The following is an 18,035-nucleotide window of genomic DNA, read 5'->3' as shown; positions in this document are numbered from 1 at the left end:
GCGGATGACGAGCCAGAGCCACGAGCGACAGAGCTAAAGATCGCCACAGAGCCAGAGCCCTACACATCCGATCAGGTGCGAGAGCCGGCTACATCTACCATGACGGGGAGTGCAAGATGGAGCGTGTGAGGGCTATGGAGAGCCCTGCCCACTGCACCACTGCTGGGGGTGAGCTGGATGATAACTCTGGGGACTTGATTGACTTTTCTACGGAAGATCTAGAGGATAACTCTGGGGACTTGATTGACTTTTCTACGGAAGATCTAGAGAATAACTCTGGGGATTTAATAGACTTCTTTACAGAAGTATCTACCTGTCTCGTTATGCCTGCCTGTATGGAATCCCCACCCACCCTCCCTCTTCTGCCTATGTCAACATCTGTCTGCTCACCGCTGTCCCCTGACAGCCCCTCTGCTCACCCTCAGCCCACCACCTGTGCAGTGGGTGCGCCGCGGGTCTGCCAGCTTCCATCGGCGTCAGGGCTGGAGGATCCCTCATCTCCGCCTCCAGCCTCAGAGTCCAGAACTCCGCCTCAGCCCTCCGACCCTGCGGCTTCACCACGGCTCTCAGCGCCCTCGTCTCCATCGTCGCCCATCGGTCCACCAGCTCCACCGGGCTCCCTCGTCTTTCCGGCTCCGCCCTGGTCGGTCGTCGGCCCTTCATCACCTCAGGACTCTGTTCCTACGGCTGCGCCTCGTCACTCCGTCCCACCGGCTCTGTGGACCTCCTTCCTCCCTCTGGCACAGCCTCCATCCTCTGTCGCTCCGGCTCCGCCGCGGACCTTCGGATCTCCGCCTACGCCTCGGTCGCCAGAGCCTAGGGCTCCGCCTTGGCCCTCCGGATCCTCGGTGTCGCCCTGGATCTTCGGCTCTCCGTCTCCGCCTCGGGCTCCTCCGCCAGCTCCTCCGCCAGCGGCTCCGCCTCCGTCGGTCGCCCCCTGGAGTCGTCAGCCTTTTCTCCACCATGGCTCCTCCCTCCGTCGGCTCCACCGTGGGTCGTCATGATGGCTGTGGTCTGGGTCTCGCATGGCTCCTCCTGCTCCGGGTCCCTCCTGAGTTCTCCCTGGCTCCTCCCTCCGTCGTCACCACCCTGGACTTTGTTTACTGTCCTCCTCCCGGAAGACCGTCCGCCACCAGAGCCTCCTCCCACAATGACTTTATTATTTTCACTCCTTTCACACGCCGCGAGGTCGCGCCTTCCGGGAGGGGGGAGTAATGTCAGAGTTCTGTGTGCCATTTGGACTGTTTATGTTTGTTTTTCCCATTGTGCCCATATTTGGTTCTTCCTGTCCTCATTTTGTCCTGATTAGTTTATTTACTACACCTGTCTGTGTCTTAATCACCACCCTTTATAAGTCTGCTTGTGATTTGAGTTTGCGTTCGGTCCTTGACGTTATTTGGATGTGTGTGGATTATCGTTCTGTTCCTGCCTGTTCCTACTAAGAGTTATATTAAATTGTTATTTGTATCGTATCTCGTCTCTCGACTCATCTATCCAGCACGTACCGTGACAAAAGCAGTTCGCAGGATTCATCTGTTGTGCAGGTATCAGATCACAAAAAACTAAAACAAACAAACAAAAACATCTGTGAGCATGTTAATATCAGGAGCAATTTAAAGCATCCTTGCTAAATAAAAGGATTAGTTCTATAATTTCTATCCCGAAAAATATTCATATAGATATCTGGTCACTAAAATAAATAAATAAATGAATAAATCAGTGAGCATGTTGATAGGCCAGGAGCAACTATGTTGTTACATTAGCAATCATCAATATTGCCCATGTGATTTTATTGCTATCATATGCACACATGCTTTGTATTTATTATTATACAGTACAAAAACATCTGAGAAACTAAATTATTATTAAGCACATTACAAACACGTTTGAGCAGATATTTGCAGACAGAGTATTTAACAGTAAAGATTGGTCTAAGCATTCTTAGACATTACTTTTATATCGTCTAAACATTAGCCCTACTTTTATGTCGTATTGTTTATGAAACATAAAACATTCCTGATGCCTTACAGATGCATTGAAAGGTTGCCATATATTTCAAAATGTTGTACTCGCTCACATTTTAGTCAGGAATTATTTGGAAAGGTCCAACTAGTAAATGCATTAAAGTTTATGTCTCAACAACATGTTTTCTAATGCCAATAAGAAACATTACTTACACTGTATAAGAGTTCTCGTCAGCTGTCTGTAGCTGCGCTCGCGTTCTGTTTGTGAGATAAACAAGCTTAGCCTGTTCCTCTCAGCGCGTCATCTTCTAAATAAATAGAAAAATAAATAGAAAGTAAATACAAGGCGGCTTATTCTTCTCAGTACGTCCTTCCAAAAACGAAACTATCCGACATAAACACGTTGCTGCTTTGTTTACGAGTTGATGTGGGCATTCACATGTCTCGCCTCTCTCACATGGATGTTTGTAATATCAATAGCACGAACAGCGCGTGGGCGTGATCTAATTGGAGGTAATGAGCTCAGAGGGGAAAAACAGGACATCGCACTGGTTTCATACGAATTACTTTAACACAGATTTTTTTTTTTTTGGTAAGACTTACTTCATTTAAATGTAGACATTTCAAGCTTTCTATATCTCTCGTGTTTGTGTGTCTCGTATTCGCTGAGTTCATTTTAGTGACGCATTTCAACTGGATATTCACAGAGACTGAGAAGACTGAAAGGACACCCTGTATATTTTCTTTATTTAAAAAAAAACAAAAAAAAACACAAAAGTTGGTTGATATGGTGAGTGTACACAAATAAAAGTAAACCCTTTACAGATTTAGCTAATGTATTGCTTTTATGTTTCCAATCAAAACTGAGGGAGCAGTTTAGGTTATTTTTCTGTCATCTGGAATATATGCAAGTGCTCCTGCTGGTGCCTTAGCTGACCCCGGGACGTTAGTGTTTTAACATTAAGAAATTAAGGTGATGTGATGATATGTGTAGATTAAATACATTAGTGGTTCTCAATTCCAGTCCTTGCGAACCCCGCTCTGCATATTTTGCATGTCTTTCTTGTTTAACAGACCTCAGATCATCAGCTCGTTAGAACAGAGCTCAATGCATGAACTGTGCTCTGACTGACATGGTCCTTACACTGTGTTTGCTCCCTACTCCCTGAGCACTGTTAAAGTTTACTTCACTTTGGAAAATTTATTCATGGATTTGTGCTACGCCACTGCCTGCTGTCACGATATGGTGTTGATAAAGACAAACGAAGATGATGGTTAACAGTCTTTAATAAAACCACAGATGAGTAATCCACACAGAGGTAGGTAGAAACCCACACAACAATAGACGAGACCCAACAAACTAAAATTGTACAGACAGGAGCTTAAATACACAGGCAAATGAGGATAACTGACAAGACACAGGTGAACTAACTCAGGTAATCAAGGGGAGACAGAAACTAGATCAAGGGAATGAAAACAAAATAAAAGTCCATGTGATTGTGACATACAGTCATGTGAAAAAGTTAGGACACCCTATTGAATTCCATAGTCTTCCGTATGAGGACATCATTAAAAAAAAACTGGTCCTTGGCTGGTCTTAAAATTTTGAAAATGAAACCTCAGATGAACAACAACCCATGACAAATTGCACCGTGTCATTATTTACTGAACAAAAATAAAGCCAGAATGGATAAGCCATTTGTGACAAAGTTAGGACACCCTTACTGTTAACATTGGAATTAAGAGGGTAAATAACAATCAGGCACTGCTAATCAAATACCTTTGATTAACTGATCATCAGCAAGTCTGAGTGCCTCTATAAAAGCATAAGCTTTGGCAGTTTGCTGGTCTGGAGCCTTCAGGGGTGTGTTAACACAATGCCAAGGAGGTAAGACATCAGCCATCTTAGAGAAGCAATTGTTGCTGCCATCAATCTGAGAAGAGTAATACGGCCATTTCCAAACAATCTGAAGTTTATTCACAAGTGGAAGACATTTAAAACAGACACCTCTCCTTCCAAGAGTGGACGTCCCAGAAAATTCACCTTGAGATCATACCGTGTAAAGCTCAGAGAAATGGCAGACAACCCAAGAACTACACCTCAGACTCTACAGGCCTCAGTTAACATGTTAAATGATAAAGTTCATGACAATACCATTAGAAAAATATGGGACAAACATGGCATGTTTGGAAGGCTTGGCAGAAGAAAGCCTCTTCTATCTAAAAAAAACCCACTGTCCTTTGAACAGACGAGACCGAAGTGGAGATGTTTGGCCATAAAGCACAGCACCAAGATTAGTGAAAACCTAAAGAGCATATCAGCACAAACACCTCATATAAAAAGACAAGCATGCTGGAGGAGGGCTGATCATTTTGGGCTTGTTTTGTAGTCACATGACCTGGGCACCTCACAGTCTTTGAGTTGGCCATGAACTCCTCTGTATATCAAAGTATTCTAGAGTCAAATGTGAGGGCAATCTGTCTGACATCTAAAGTTGGGCCAAAATTGGGTCATGCAACAGGACAATGATCCCAAGCACACCAGCAAATCTACAGCAGAATGACTGAAAAGAAAAGAATCAAGGTGTTGCAATAGCCCAGTCCAAGTCCAGAGCTCATCCTGACTCAAATGCTGTGGTGAGAGCTAAGCAAATGTCCACAAACCGCAATAAACAGGAGCAATGTTGAAAAGAAGAGTGGTCCAAATTCCTCCAGAACGATGTGAGAGACTGATAAAGTCACACAGAAAATGAATGCTTGAAGTTATTGCTGCTAAAAGTGCATCTACAGGCAATTGACTCATAGGGTGTCCTAAATTTGTCACACATGGCCTTTCCCTCTTGGTTGTATTTTTCTTAAATAAATAATTACACTGTGTAATATGTCATGTGATGATGTTTATCTGACAATTTATTTTCCAAATTTTAAGACCTGCCAAGGACCAGATAATTTTTTATTATGTTCTGATACAGAAAACCATGAAATTCAATAGGGTGTTCTAACTTTTTCACATGGCTGTATCACTCCCCTTCCCTGAAGGCACGACCTTGCGCCAAGGCAGGACAAAGTGCACCTGCAACCACAAGCTGTACCTTGGGGATGTCAGCGTATCCCCTGGTCACCCCACCATTGAGGGTAGCAAGGAGGGAAAAACTCAGACACGGTCGGGTGTTGTACTGGGCTTTCCACATTTTGGTGAGCTCTTCATGGGCCTCCGGAAAGAAAGGCACTGGGGCGGAACGTGGCTGAGAGTCAAGTCCTGAGCCCAGACACCAATTATCAAGTCTCGATCATTCAGGCAAAGTTGGAGAATTCACCCCGATGCTTTTGGCCGCCTGGAGGAGCATTGCCATCAACTCAGCCTTAGACTCCGAATGGGCAGCCACAGATTGTAGTTCACAGTAGATTAACTCATGCAGCTCTTATTTCTTCTGCTTGTAGTATCTTTTAAATTAATGGAGAGATGCACTCGTGAAGCGATCGGCTCCAAAGCAAAAAGCTTAATGAGTGTATGCACGCCGCCATCTTATATACCTGTATGTATGGGGGGTGGCTTGGCATGCAAATTCCGCTCGCCAGTTGTCATTGGCCTTTTCTTGTAGTACTCAGAGGTGAATGGGGTTTCCCTGTGAGACCCCAATGTCATTGTCGACGTAGAACATAAAACTACAGAAGCCTGCATATTTGTTTTTGCATATTTATTAAACATATCTTTTCAGGAGTTCCTTGTTCCTGGTTGCTGATTCTGAAATAAGCATGTCCATCACCTCCAACCTCGACCTACCAGACCAGTGTTTAGGGTTCCATTCTGCTCTCTAGAGCAACAAAGTGGTTATATGCTGGTGATAACAGTGATCATACATTAATGGATTTCCAAACAATAGTTTGGGAGGAACTTTTCATCATAATCAACACTGTGTTGAAGGGCTGTATACTCATCCCACCACAGCACAGCTTTCTTACCTAGAACTACATCACCAAACAAAATAACCATCACATCAGGTTTGCAGATGGCAATACACTTGTAGGGCTCATATGAGGAAAAAAAAAAAAAAAATACAGGTGTGACCACTTGAGACCTGGTGCAAGGACACTAGTCTCCCATATCCAATATAGAAGTAAAGCACATCTTAAATGCAAAAATTTTCTAAGGGAGTTTGGGAGAGCTGTCCTGTCCTATACCATCCGGACCCTGAACGCCCATTCACGGTGGAGGTCGACGCCTCCACCATTGGAGTTAGAGCGGTGCTATCACAAGCGGTCGGCAACTCCTCTCTCCTCCATCCTTGTGCCTTTTTCTCCCGTAAGCTGTCTCCGGTGGAGCAGAACTACGACGTTGGGAACCGAGAACTGCTGGCAATCAAATTGGCCCTGGAGGAGTGGCGTCACTGGCTAGAAGGAGCAACTCATCCATTCACCATCATCACCGATCACAAGAACCCGCAGTACCTCAGAGAAGCCCGGCGTCTAAACCCAAGACAAGCCCATTGGCCTCTCTTCCTGACACGCTTCCAGTTTACCATCACCTACAGACCTGGTTCAAAGAATATTCCCGCAGATGCTCTTTCTCGACGATTTTCTCCTGAAACAACTTAAGAACCTGAACCCATTATACCCTCCGACCTAATTGTCAGCCCTATCATCTGGGAACTGGACGAGGCTATTCAGTGTGCCTCTAGATCTACGTGCACCTCTCCCAACGTCAAACCCTTCTGGGCACAGCTCACGGGTCTCCGGGCTCTGGACACCCAGGCAGCAGTAGGACCCTCTCACTTCTGCAGTCTCGTTACTGGTGGCTCAGTATGCACTGGGATACCATTAGGTATGTCCAAAGCTGCTCAGTCTGTGCCAAGTCACCCCGTCATCTTCCTACAGGAAAACTGGTTCCACTACCCATCCCACAGAGGCCCTGGTCCCATCTAGGAGTGGATTTCATCACCGACCTGCCTGACTCTGAAGGTAACACCTGTGTCCTCGTCATTGTTGACCGATTCTCAAAAGCCTGTAAACTGGTTCCTCTGAGGGGCCTACCAACGGCTGAACATCTGTTTCACCAGGTCTTCAGACATTTTGGTCTCCCGGAGGAGACAGTGTCGGACCGGGGTCCTCAATTCACTTCTCACGTAAAGCTTTCTTTAAGCTGCTTGGTGTTACTGTTAACCTTTCTTCCGGTTACCACCCACAGACTAATGGCCAGACTGAGAGGAAGATCCAGGAGCTGGGACGTTACCTCTGGGCATACTGCCAAGATGACCAACACAGCTGGAGTAGGTTCCTCCCGTGGGCCGAGTACGCACAAATCTCCCTCCACCAAGATACCACCGGCTTAACACCTTTCCAGTGCGTACTCGGATACCAGCCTCCGCTGTTCCCCTGGACGGAAGAACCCTCTAATGTTCCAGCTGTCGACCATGGGTTTCGAGAGAGCGAGAGAGTGTGGGACTCAGCTCATCACCATCTACAGCGGGCAGTACGTCGACATAAGAGCTTCGCTGACGCCAGGAGGAGAGCTGCACCCAACTACCAACCAGGGGATCTAGTCTGGCTCTCCACCCGTGACCTGCGACTATGTCTGCCCTGCCCAGTCCTCGTTATATTGGTCCGATTCGCATCCTGAGGCAGATCAACGATGTGACATTCCAGCTTCAGCTCCCACCCAGGTATCGCATTCATCCCACCTTTCCCGTCTCCCTACTAAAACCCTTCTCTCCCTCTGCCACAGAAGCCCCTGGAGCTGAAGCTGAGCCCCCTCCTCCGGAAGTGTTGGACCAACCCTCAGTCTTCACAGTGCACAAGATCCTGGACTCGCAACGTCGCGGGGGTCGCCTGAAATATCTCGTGGACTGGGAGGGGTACGGCCCGGAGGAGAGATCATGGGTGAATAGAGATGATGTCCTGGATCCATTACTCTTGCTGGAATTCCACCGCAGCCACCCAAATCGGCCGGCCCCTCGCAGTCGCGGCTGTCCTTGACGTCGTGTTAGGGCATCGGGAGCCACCCCTGGAGGAGGGGGTAATGTCAGGCATTCACCACAGCCACCTCCATCAGCCACGTCACCTACAGCACCACCCACTCGTTCTGCCTCACTGGAGTTCTGATTACGCACACCTGAATCTCATTACCATGCCCTATAAATAGACTCTCCTTTCATTCAGCCCTTGTCTGGTCTACCGTTCACTTCCCCTACGCCATCTCCAGACCTCATGCTTCTCAGATTCTCCAGTGTGTGCATCAACTTCTCTGCTCTGCTCCTCGGACTGCTCATCAAACCTCACAACAAGGACTGTCAGATAAGCTACTTCACTGCCATTACTTCCTGCATTCTGTTCACCGTGAAAACTGTTAAGAAACATTCAAGTTACTCTGCTTACACCTGTTTCTGGTCTCATCCCTCTGCAAACGTGACAGTTACTTATATTTTAAGTAATAAACATTAATTTAATATATTATACACTGGTTTATCTAAATGGGTATTGCAGTTGTTAATTATAGTTGTTAATTACATAATAAAAAATGTCAGTCACATATCCAGATTAAATGAGGGCTTATGAAGTAAGCAGAGTACTTTTTTTTTTTTTTTTTTAGGTTTGGTTATTTCTTTTCTCACATGATATTAGTGGTTGTTGCAAAAACTTCCTCATTATGTAACATGATTCAATGGTGTTTATTCACCTGTTTTGTTTTTTGGTCATTAAGTTCAGTCAGTTTTATTTATATAACACCTTATACAGATTCAGTAAAAGCAAGTGTAAGCATTCAAGTTTTGTAATGAAAGAACCTACGGCTTATAGTCTCTTCTTTGTGATATCAGTGAGTTTGTGGAGGGGAAAACAACATTTAAGTTTAAATTTAAGTTTTTAATTTGTTACCTAACTGTTTTATTATACTGTTTACGTAAGTGTATTTAGACAGGTCTGTATTTTTAGTTTGCACTATGGGAAATGGCCAGTGTTTTTCACCTGTTCAAAGTGGTTTTCCCAAACCTCTGAGGTCCCCGATAGGTCAGAGGAAAAAAATGTTATTTTGTATATAAACGGAACATGAGCCTAATTTTGTTTCTAGGTTTTTCTCTGAACTAACCAAGAATGAAGCTTTTGATCTTGGCTGCGCTGTTCAGATTTAGCTTTGCTCAGTTTGACCCAAACACCAAAAGGACTGCTATCGTCCACCTGTTTGAGTGGCGCTGGGCCGATTTAGCAGCAGAGTGTGAGCGCTACCTTGGACCAAATGGCTTTGGTGGAGTTCAGGTAATTTTAAACACATCATTATAGTTAAGCCTGCAAGGAGTTCATTTGCAGTTTATAATTTACTGTGCTCTATGAGAAAAATGTTTAATAGTAATAACAAACTATTGATTTTTCATTTCAGATCTCTCCTCCAAGTGAAAGCATTATCGTCACAGACCGCTGGCACCCTTGGTGGCAGAGATATCAGCCAATTGGTTACAATCTGTGTTCCAGTTCAGGAAATGAAAATGAGCTGAGAGACATGATCACTAGGTGCAACAATGTTGGGGTAAATATAAATGACAATCAGAGAATAACTAGCAAATTGCTTTGTTCCCTATGTAAAATTCATAGACTTCCATTTGTTTTGTAGGTGAACATCTATGCTGATGCAGTCATCAACCACATGTGTGGAGCCGGTACCCACTCAAGCTGTGGTTCATATTTTGATGCCAACAACAAGGACTTCCCCATAGTTCCCTACTTCTACTTAGACTTCAATGATGGCAAATGCAGCATTGGCAGTGGGCAGTGAGAAATTGTTGTCTACTTGGTCTTCTGGACTTGGCTTTGGAGAAGGACTATGTGCGTGGTAAGGTGGCTGACTACATGAACAAGCTGATCGACATGGGGTGGCTGGATTCAGAGTGGGCGCCTGCAAGTACATGTGGCCCCGTGATCTTTCTGCTATCTACAGCCGTCTCCATAACCTGAACACACAGTGGTTCTCATCTGGTGCCAGTCCTTTTATCTTCCAATAGGTATTTCTAGTCATTTTCAAATGAAACATTGTATAAAGGTGGAAAATTATGTATTAGTGATATATTAGGTATGTATTTAGGTGACTGATCCATATATATCAGGTGAATACACTGGAATTGGAAGAGTGACTGAGTTCAAGTATGGTGCCAAACTGAGAGATGTCATCCGCAAATGGAATGGACAAAAACTTGCCTACGTCAAGTAAAAAGGATTTGCATTACTATTAATTATACAACTGTTAATTGGTCATGGAATTTGATTGGTCAAAAAGCATTTCAAGATTGCTGATATACAGTCCCACAGCACTGGGTCATTTTTCTGTTCTGTTTGTTCCTGAATGAATACGTATTCATTCAGGAACACACAATTGATTCCTTTTATGAGTGAGCAATTGAATCATTCACTCAGCTGATTTGTTTTGAAATATAGATTCATTCAGAAACAAGTGACCGTTTTTATGATTTTAGCAACTGAATTATTCATTTAAACATTTTCTAAACATTTTAGCTCTGTTTTGTCATCCGGTTGTATTTATCATTTCTTGCAACCTAAAATTGACAGATGAACTCATTTTTGTTTCAGGAACTGGGATGAGGATTGGGGCTTTATGCCTTCTGATAAAGCTCTGGTGTTTGCTGACAACCACGAGAACCAGAGAGGACGTGGTGTCGGAGGTGCATCTATTGTGACATCCCAGGTACAACTTATCTTAATTTTAATTTACAAAACAGCATTTGCTTGTTGAATGAAAACATGACATTTCCTTTCAACTGTATTCATCATTCTCTTTCTAGGCTTTACAAAATGGCTGTAGCCTTTATGTTGGCCCACCCATATGGATTTCCCAGAGTAATGTCCAGCAACAGGTGGGACCGCAACATTGTGAATGGACAGGTAGATGATAAGGCTTAGTGAGAAAACAAATACTAATCAGGTTTAAAGTGTTCTTATAATAACTGCACACTTTCTTATTACTCAGGACCAAAATGACTGGCAGGGACCCCCCAGCAACAGTGATGGATCCACCAAACCTGTTCCCATCAACCCTGACTCTACCTGTGGAGATGGCTGGGTTTGTGAACACAGATGGTGTCAGATCAAGTGAGTTCTATCCTACACTTTCATTGCAAAAGTGCCTTGCACTTGTAAGCATCCAAGCTTTTGCACGTTAATGTACCTGAGAATTTATAACCATTATAGAGATGTACAATAAAAACAAACTTTACTCCACAGAAACATGGTAGCATTCCGTAATGTTGTAAATGGACAGGCATTCTCTAACTGGTGGGACAATGGAAGCAACCAAATCTCTTTCAGCCATGGCAGCAAAGGGTTCATTGTCTTTAACAACGATGACTGGTAAGAATTTTTTCTTTAAAAAAGGTACAATATGAGAAAAAAATTGGTTTGTATTTCTATTAAGATATATGCTGTTTTTAAAACAAGTTATACTGGTAGGTGCTGTGTATGTAGCTACAGCCACTGTTATCAACAGTATATAAATTACAGTATAACATTCACTTGTGCTTTAGGGAGCTGAATGAGACCCTCAGCACTGGCCTGCCAGCAGGCACCTACTGTGATGTGATTTCTGGTCAGAAGGAAAGTGGCAGATGTACTGGCAAACAGGTGGTGGTTGGAGGAGATGGACGTGCTAGCATCAGAATCAGCAACCAGGAAGAGGACCCATTCATTGCCATTCATGCCGACTCTAAGTTTTAATTAATGTTGCCATTCATGCTGACTTTATGCTTTAATTAATGTTATTTAAATAAACAGTATAAAAAAGTATAAAGGTACTTTAGAAAAGTATAAAAGGTATAACTACTGACATTTTTACAGGGTTTCGTCCTGTTGGCTTGAGTTGCAAAAAGTGCATTTCCAGTTTATCTTTAGAATTAAAGTATTATTCATCATTAAGAACTATAATATAATTGCAATTATAAAATATTCTAGATTCACTGTGTAATATTCCAAATTCCATTCACCCTACATAGTTTGAAAGCAGAACAATGATACATATACAGTGTCACGAATCTCGTCGGTGTCCCGTTGTCCACTCACCACCAGAGGTCACTCTCGCTTCACCTACACACTCTGACTGTTACTTTGCATCTCGGACTGCATCTCCCATTCTCCACCGCTCTGATTGCGTCAGCCCCCGTGACTAATCAGGCGTTCTATAAAAACCCCGGTCCTCCCCAGTGCACTTCATGGATTGTTGAATCGTTGAATTATTGTATTGTTGTATTCCTAGTTCCTGCTCCAAGTTCCTGGTTTTTGATCTCCCGCCTGGTTTTCTCGTTTACGTCTGTCTAGCCGCCTGCCTTGTGGATTATCGCTCTGGTTTTTCGGATTATTCTCTTCGTCTGCCTGTTACACACCTGTCTGCTCCTGTCTCGACCCTGCCTGCTCGACCCTGTATCTGTTTTGTTTGTTTAAATAAAGCTCGCACATGGATCCGCTCGCCTCTCGTCATTCACTCCGCGTAACAGAACAATCCATCACAACAGGATCCAGCAGCTTCACCCCCGGACATTCAGATACAGACACTGACAGGATTCTATGCCGCATAAAACAAGGACCGCACACACTTCATCGATACATCCGTGAGTTTATTTCAATTGCCAATTATTCCACTCTCCCGGACTGTATAAAAGCTGAGATTTTCTGTGACGGCGTGAACCAGCCCCTCCGTGCGTGACTGAGACGCGAGGGCCCGCGCTCGTCGTTGGAGGCGTCTCTGAACTTTGCGCTGTTGTGTGTGGGTTCGCCGTACACCGTGGGGGTCGCGCAGAGGGAACTCGACAACACGGTAATGGCGCCCGCGCGTCCCACTCGCAAATTGGCGGTCATGCTGGAGCACGATCCCACGAACACGTTTGCCGCCTGGATCGCTCGTGAGATGGCGGCCGTGCAGGAGCGCGCTCAAGCTATGGCGGCGACAGCGGTGCCCGTTCACAAGATGGCGGCAGTGCCGGCGCGCGCTCACAAGATGGCGGCGACGGCGGAGCCCGTTCACAAGATGGCGGCGGAAACAGAGCTCCGTCACGTCACAGCTGCTATACCAGAGCTATATGGAGTTACAGCTGCATTTCCTGAGTCAAGTCAAGTTTCCAAGTCAAGTCAAGTTGCAGCTGTGTTTCCTGAGTCAAGTCGAGTCTCCAAGTCAAGTCAAGGTACAGCTGCATTTCCTGAGTCAAGTCAAGTTTCCAAGTCAAGTCAAGTTGCAGCTGTGTTTCCTGAGTCTTGTCAAGTTCCCAAGTCAAGTCAAATTGCAGCTGTGTCTCCTGTGTCAAGTCAAGTCAGAGCTATTGCCCCTGTCTCAAGTCAGATTACAGCCATCTTTCCTGAGCGACTGCACAAGATGGCTGCCACGCCAGAGCCACTGCACAAGATGGCTGCCACGCCAGAGGCACTGCACAAGATGGCTGCCACGCCTGAGCCACTGCACAAGATGGCTGCCACGCCAGAGCCATTGCACAAGATGGCTGCCACGCCAGAGCCACTGCACAAGATGGCCGCCGTCTCCAAGCAACAGCACAAGATGGCCGCCGTCTCCGAGCAACTACACAAGATGGCCGCCGTCTCCAGGCCACTCCACAATATGGCCGCCATCCGGACGCCACCTGTGGTCATGATGGCCCACGTGCTGGACACTCCTCTAGTGACGGTATGGGCAGCTAAAATGGCGCTCCTTAATGCCACGGCGGCTACCCCAGAGTCAAGTCAATACACAGAGTCAAGCCAAGTCACAGCTGTTTCCCACGAGTCAAGCCAAGTCACAGCTGTTCTTCATGAGCCAAGCCAAGCTGCTGCTGTTTTTCCAGAGCCAAGTCAAGCTTCAGCCACTGCTCCAGAGTCAAGTCAGGCTACGGCTGTAGCTGCCAAGTCCAGTCAAGCTGCCAAGTCCAGTCAAGCTGCCAAGTCCAGCGACACCAAGGCTGTTGTCCCTGAGTCAAGTCATGTTACAGCGGATTTCCATGAACCAAGCCCAGTTACAGCTGGTCGTCACAAACCGAGTCAAGTTACTGCTGACCTTCATGAGCCAAGTCAATTCACTACTGATCTTCACGAAGCAGGTCAAGTCACAGTTGGTCATCACGAACCAAGTCACATCCTGCCCGACGGCTCAGAGTGTGTGTGGGCTGCACACTGTGCCCCTGAGGTCACGTCTGTTCACAAGTCAGCTCCTGAGGTCACGTCTGTTCACAAATCAACCCCTGAGGCCACGTCTGTTCACCAGTCCGCTCCAGAGCTCCCGTCTGATCTCAAGACATACAGTATCTCACAAAAGTGAGTACACCCCTCACATTTCAGCAATCATTTTAGTATATCTTCTCAATGGACAATACTATAGAAATGAAACTTGGATATATTTTAGAATAGTCAACTTACAACTTAGTATAGCAGTGTATATTTACTGTCCCCTGAAAATAACTCAACAAGGGATAACAGCACTATGTCATTTAACCATGCAAAGCCACATGTCCTATTCAATGTTTCAAACAATTCTATTATATGTTCATGTTTTTGTCTGCTTGACAGGACCATAAAAAGTTGTGTATCTTGTATTAGAGCAGTTAAAATTTGGTGCTTTGAGTACAATTCTCTCATACTGACCACTGGATGTTCAACAAGGCACCTCATGGCAAAGAACTCTCTGAAGATTTGAGAATTAGAATTGTTGCTCTCCACAAAGGTGGCCTATAAAAGGTTCGGTAACAACCTGAAACTGAGTTACAATACTGGAGCCAGGGTCATACAGAGGTTTTCCAAGATGTTTTCCATTCGGAACAGGCCTCGCAAAGGTCGATCAACGAAGTAGAATACTCGTTCTGTGCGTCAGGTGCAGAACCTGGCTTCAAAAAACAGATGCATGAGTGCTGCCAGCATTGCTTTAGAGGTTGCAGAAGTAGAAGGTCCGCTCAGACCATACACTGCACACTGCAACAAGTTGGTTTGCATTGGCGTCATCTGAGAAGGAGGCCTCTTCTGAAGCTGGCTTACAAGAAAGCCCGCAAACAGTTTGCTGAAGACAACCTGTCCAAGAGCATGAATTACTGGAATGTCCTATGGTCTGATGAGACTAAGATAAACTTGTTTGCCTCAGATGGTGTCCAGCACGTGTGGTGATGCCCTGGTGAGGAGTACCAAGAAAATTGTGTCTGTCCTACAGTCAAGCATGGTGGTGGTAGCATCATGGTCTGGGGCTGCATAAGTGCTGCTGGTACTGGGGAGCTGCGGTTCATTGAGGGAAACATGGATTCCATTATGTACTGTACATTTCTGAAGCAGAACATGATGCCTTCCCTTCAGAAACTGGGCCGAACGGCAGTTTTCCAACATGATAATGACCCCAAACACACCACCAAGATGACAATTGCCTGAAGGTGAAGGTGATCTGACCTGAACCCTATTGAACCCCATTGGGGCATCCTCAAGTGGAAGGTGGAGAAGCACCATGTGTCTTACATCCAGCAGCATCATGATATCATTATAGAGGATTTGAAGAGGATCCCAGCAACAACCTGTGCAGCTCTGGTGAATTCCATGCGCAAAATGATGAAGGCAGCGGTAGATAACAATAGTTTGACACAAAATATTGACACTTTGGACACAGTTTTGGCAAGTTTACTTAGGGTGTACTCACTTTTGTTGCCAGCTGTTTTGACAATAATGGCTGTATGTTGAGTTATTTTAGGGGAAAGTAAATATACACTGCTATACAAGCTGCACATTGACTACTTCAAAATATATCCAAGGTTTCATTTCTATAGTATTGTCACTTGAGAAGATATACTAAAATGATTGCTGAAATGTGAGGGGTGTACTCACTTTTGTGAGTAAATATTAAACATGAATAAAGATGTAAAGTATAATAACTGTATCTCACGCATCAGTACAAATACTTGTGATACTCTGAACACAGCATACTTCTTTTCATTTATGTTTTAGTATTTAGATTTTAACAACATTTTATTGTTATTGTTATTACTACTAATACTACTATTATTATTATTGGTAACACTTTACAATAAGGTTGTATTAGTTAGCGTTAGTTAATGCATTAGTTAACATGAACTAACAATTTACAATGCATCTGTCCAGCATTACTTAATCTTTGTTCATGTTAAATTATGCATATTGTTACCATAAACTAACAATGAACAACACCACTGTTTAGGGTTATTTTTTGTTAATGTTAACTTACACATTTACTAATGCATCTCTTTACATTAACAGCTTAATTAGTTAATGGTGGTTATTGCATTAGTTAGCATGAAATAACAATGAACTATGCCTGAAAATAGCTTTATTTATCGTATTGCTAATTCATACTGCATATGTACAAAAAGTTTATTATATAGCAGCTAACAAACACGAAGGATGAACAATATACTCACCATCTGGGCACTGATTTGGGTTATTGGTAAGTTCTAAAGTGGAAACCATCTGGACATTAACAAATATGTTACTCATTTTGGTAGACTGTTTATTAACATGACTTACCATTAACAAAGTTTTTACTAAGGGAATTTGTGAACCTTATTGTACAGTGTGCACTAGTCCAACATAAAATGATGTGTTACTAACATTTGTGGGTTAATTACAAAGCAGTCATTACTGGACCTTAAATAAGTGAAAGTTATGCACACCTCACTTTTCAGGAACTTTATTACATATTACATTATTACATAACAGTGGTACAAATAAAAAAGTGTGTAAATAGTGATCTGTAAGTGAGCAAGCATGATACAGCAAAAATAGTTGTCAATCACTTTTGCGTTTTAAAGGTATTATTTTCAATGAATGTCCTTAAAAAGTCTTCCAAAAGGACCATTTCTGTGCTGCTTTTCAAGCCAGTAAGTCCACTCTATTAGACATTGTTTTAGGTCCTCCATCTCATTCCCGCGGCACTCCACACAATATAAAGAATGGGAACATGACTTTAGGAATAGTAGAGGTAGATGATAAAATTTACTTTATACAGTTAAAAACACAATAGAATGGAGAACGTTTACTGTTTTGAACTGCCATATCTGCTCTCATGACCAGGGGGGAAACAGATCTGGAAGTGCGTGCAATTTCTGCTTTTTAGCTTGAAACAAAAGAATGGTGCCAAAACTTGGCTTTGTCATTTGTATTTACACCGATCAGGCATAACATTATGACCATCTTACCAATATTGTGTTGGTTCCACTTTTGCTGCCAAAACAGCTCTAGACCCCTGAAGGTGTGCTGTTGTATCTGGCACCAAGATGTTAGCAGCAGTAGTAAACGATTTTTGCAAAACAATGTTGATATTTAAAAGCACCAAAACAAACACGCCCATAGCCCAACAGGACCTCGGTCCTATTTTGATATCTCTTCCCCACACATATGTACGCAACCCTGTGTAGCATCTGGACCAATCAGACATACAGTTATTTGTTACATTTAACAAATAATCACAAACCCCCTCGCCCAATCCACAACACTGGCTGCCGGGACATCTCCAATGGCCCACCAGGCCCCTGGTTACCATGGCAACCAGAATACCTCGGCCAGATCAGATAAACTTTACGACCTGCAAGTATGTAGAGAGAATCTCCCCTTACTTAAATCTCTCTAAAACAGGAACATACTGCTATAGGAAATGACTACTTTCCCATTCATTCACAGACAAACCCATCCTTGACCTTCCTATCACGCATAGCCCAGGTCATTGTGTACAGTATTACTGCATTGTATTTTAATTTTGTCTGTTGTATTTGTCTTTCTACTGTTTTATGTATGCGTTATGATAGATGACTAGTTGTATAAACCACCTATGTCATGATTGGACTCTTTTAATTCGTATTTTAATGATCTAAAAGATGGTGTAAATTAGATGTTGATACCTTTGCAACATGTTAGTGTTTTAAGAAACCTTAGTAGTTTTTGCATCAACACCCAATCGAATTACATATGCAAAATACCATGCTCACAGACAAAGAGTCGTAAACTTTCCCTCCAAAGGTGAAATTTACCATTGGTTCATGGACCTCCAGGAGGCACAGCCTCCAGAGAGTTTAAAGGCATCGACCCCTCTCTCTTCCC

At 43.9% G+C, this 18,035-nt stretch overlaps 1 pseudogene; it reads left to right on the top strand.

The window, feature by feature from the left end:
* Positions 1-9,029: 9,029 nt before the first annotated feature.
* Positions 9,030-11,735, top strand: LOC127161184 (alpha-amylase-like; annotated as a pseudogene).
* The last annotated feature ends 6,300 nt before the right edge of the window (positions 11,736-18,035 follow it).

The sequence above is a fragment of the Labeo rohita genome, unplaced genomic scaffold, assembly GCF_022985175.1.
Source record: "Labeo rohita strain BAU-BD-2019 unplaced genomic scaffold, IGBB_LRoh.1.0 scaffold_571, whole genome shotgun sequence".
In the NCBI taxonomy this organism is placed as follows: Eukaryota; Metazoa; Chordata; class Actinopteri; order Cypriniformes; family Cyprinidae; genus Labeo; species Labeo rohita.
Note: the sequence above shows the minus strand (reverse complement) of the source record. Positions and strands in the feature narration are given on the sequence as shown.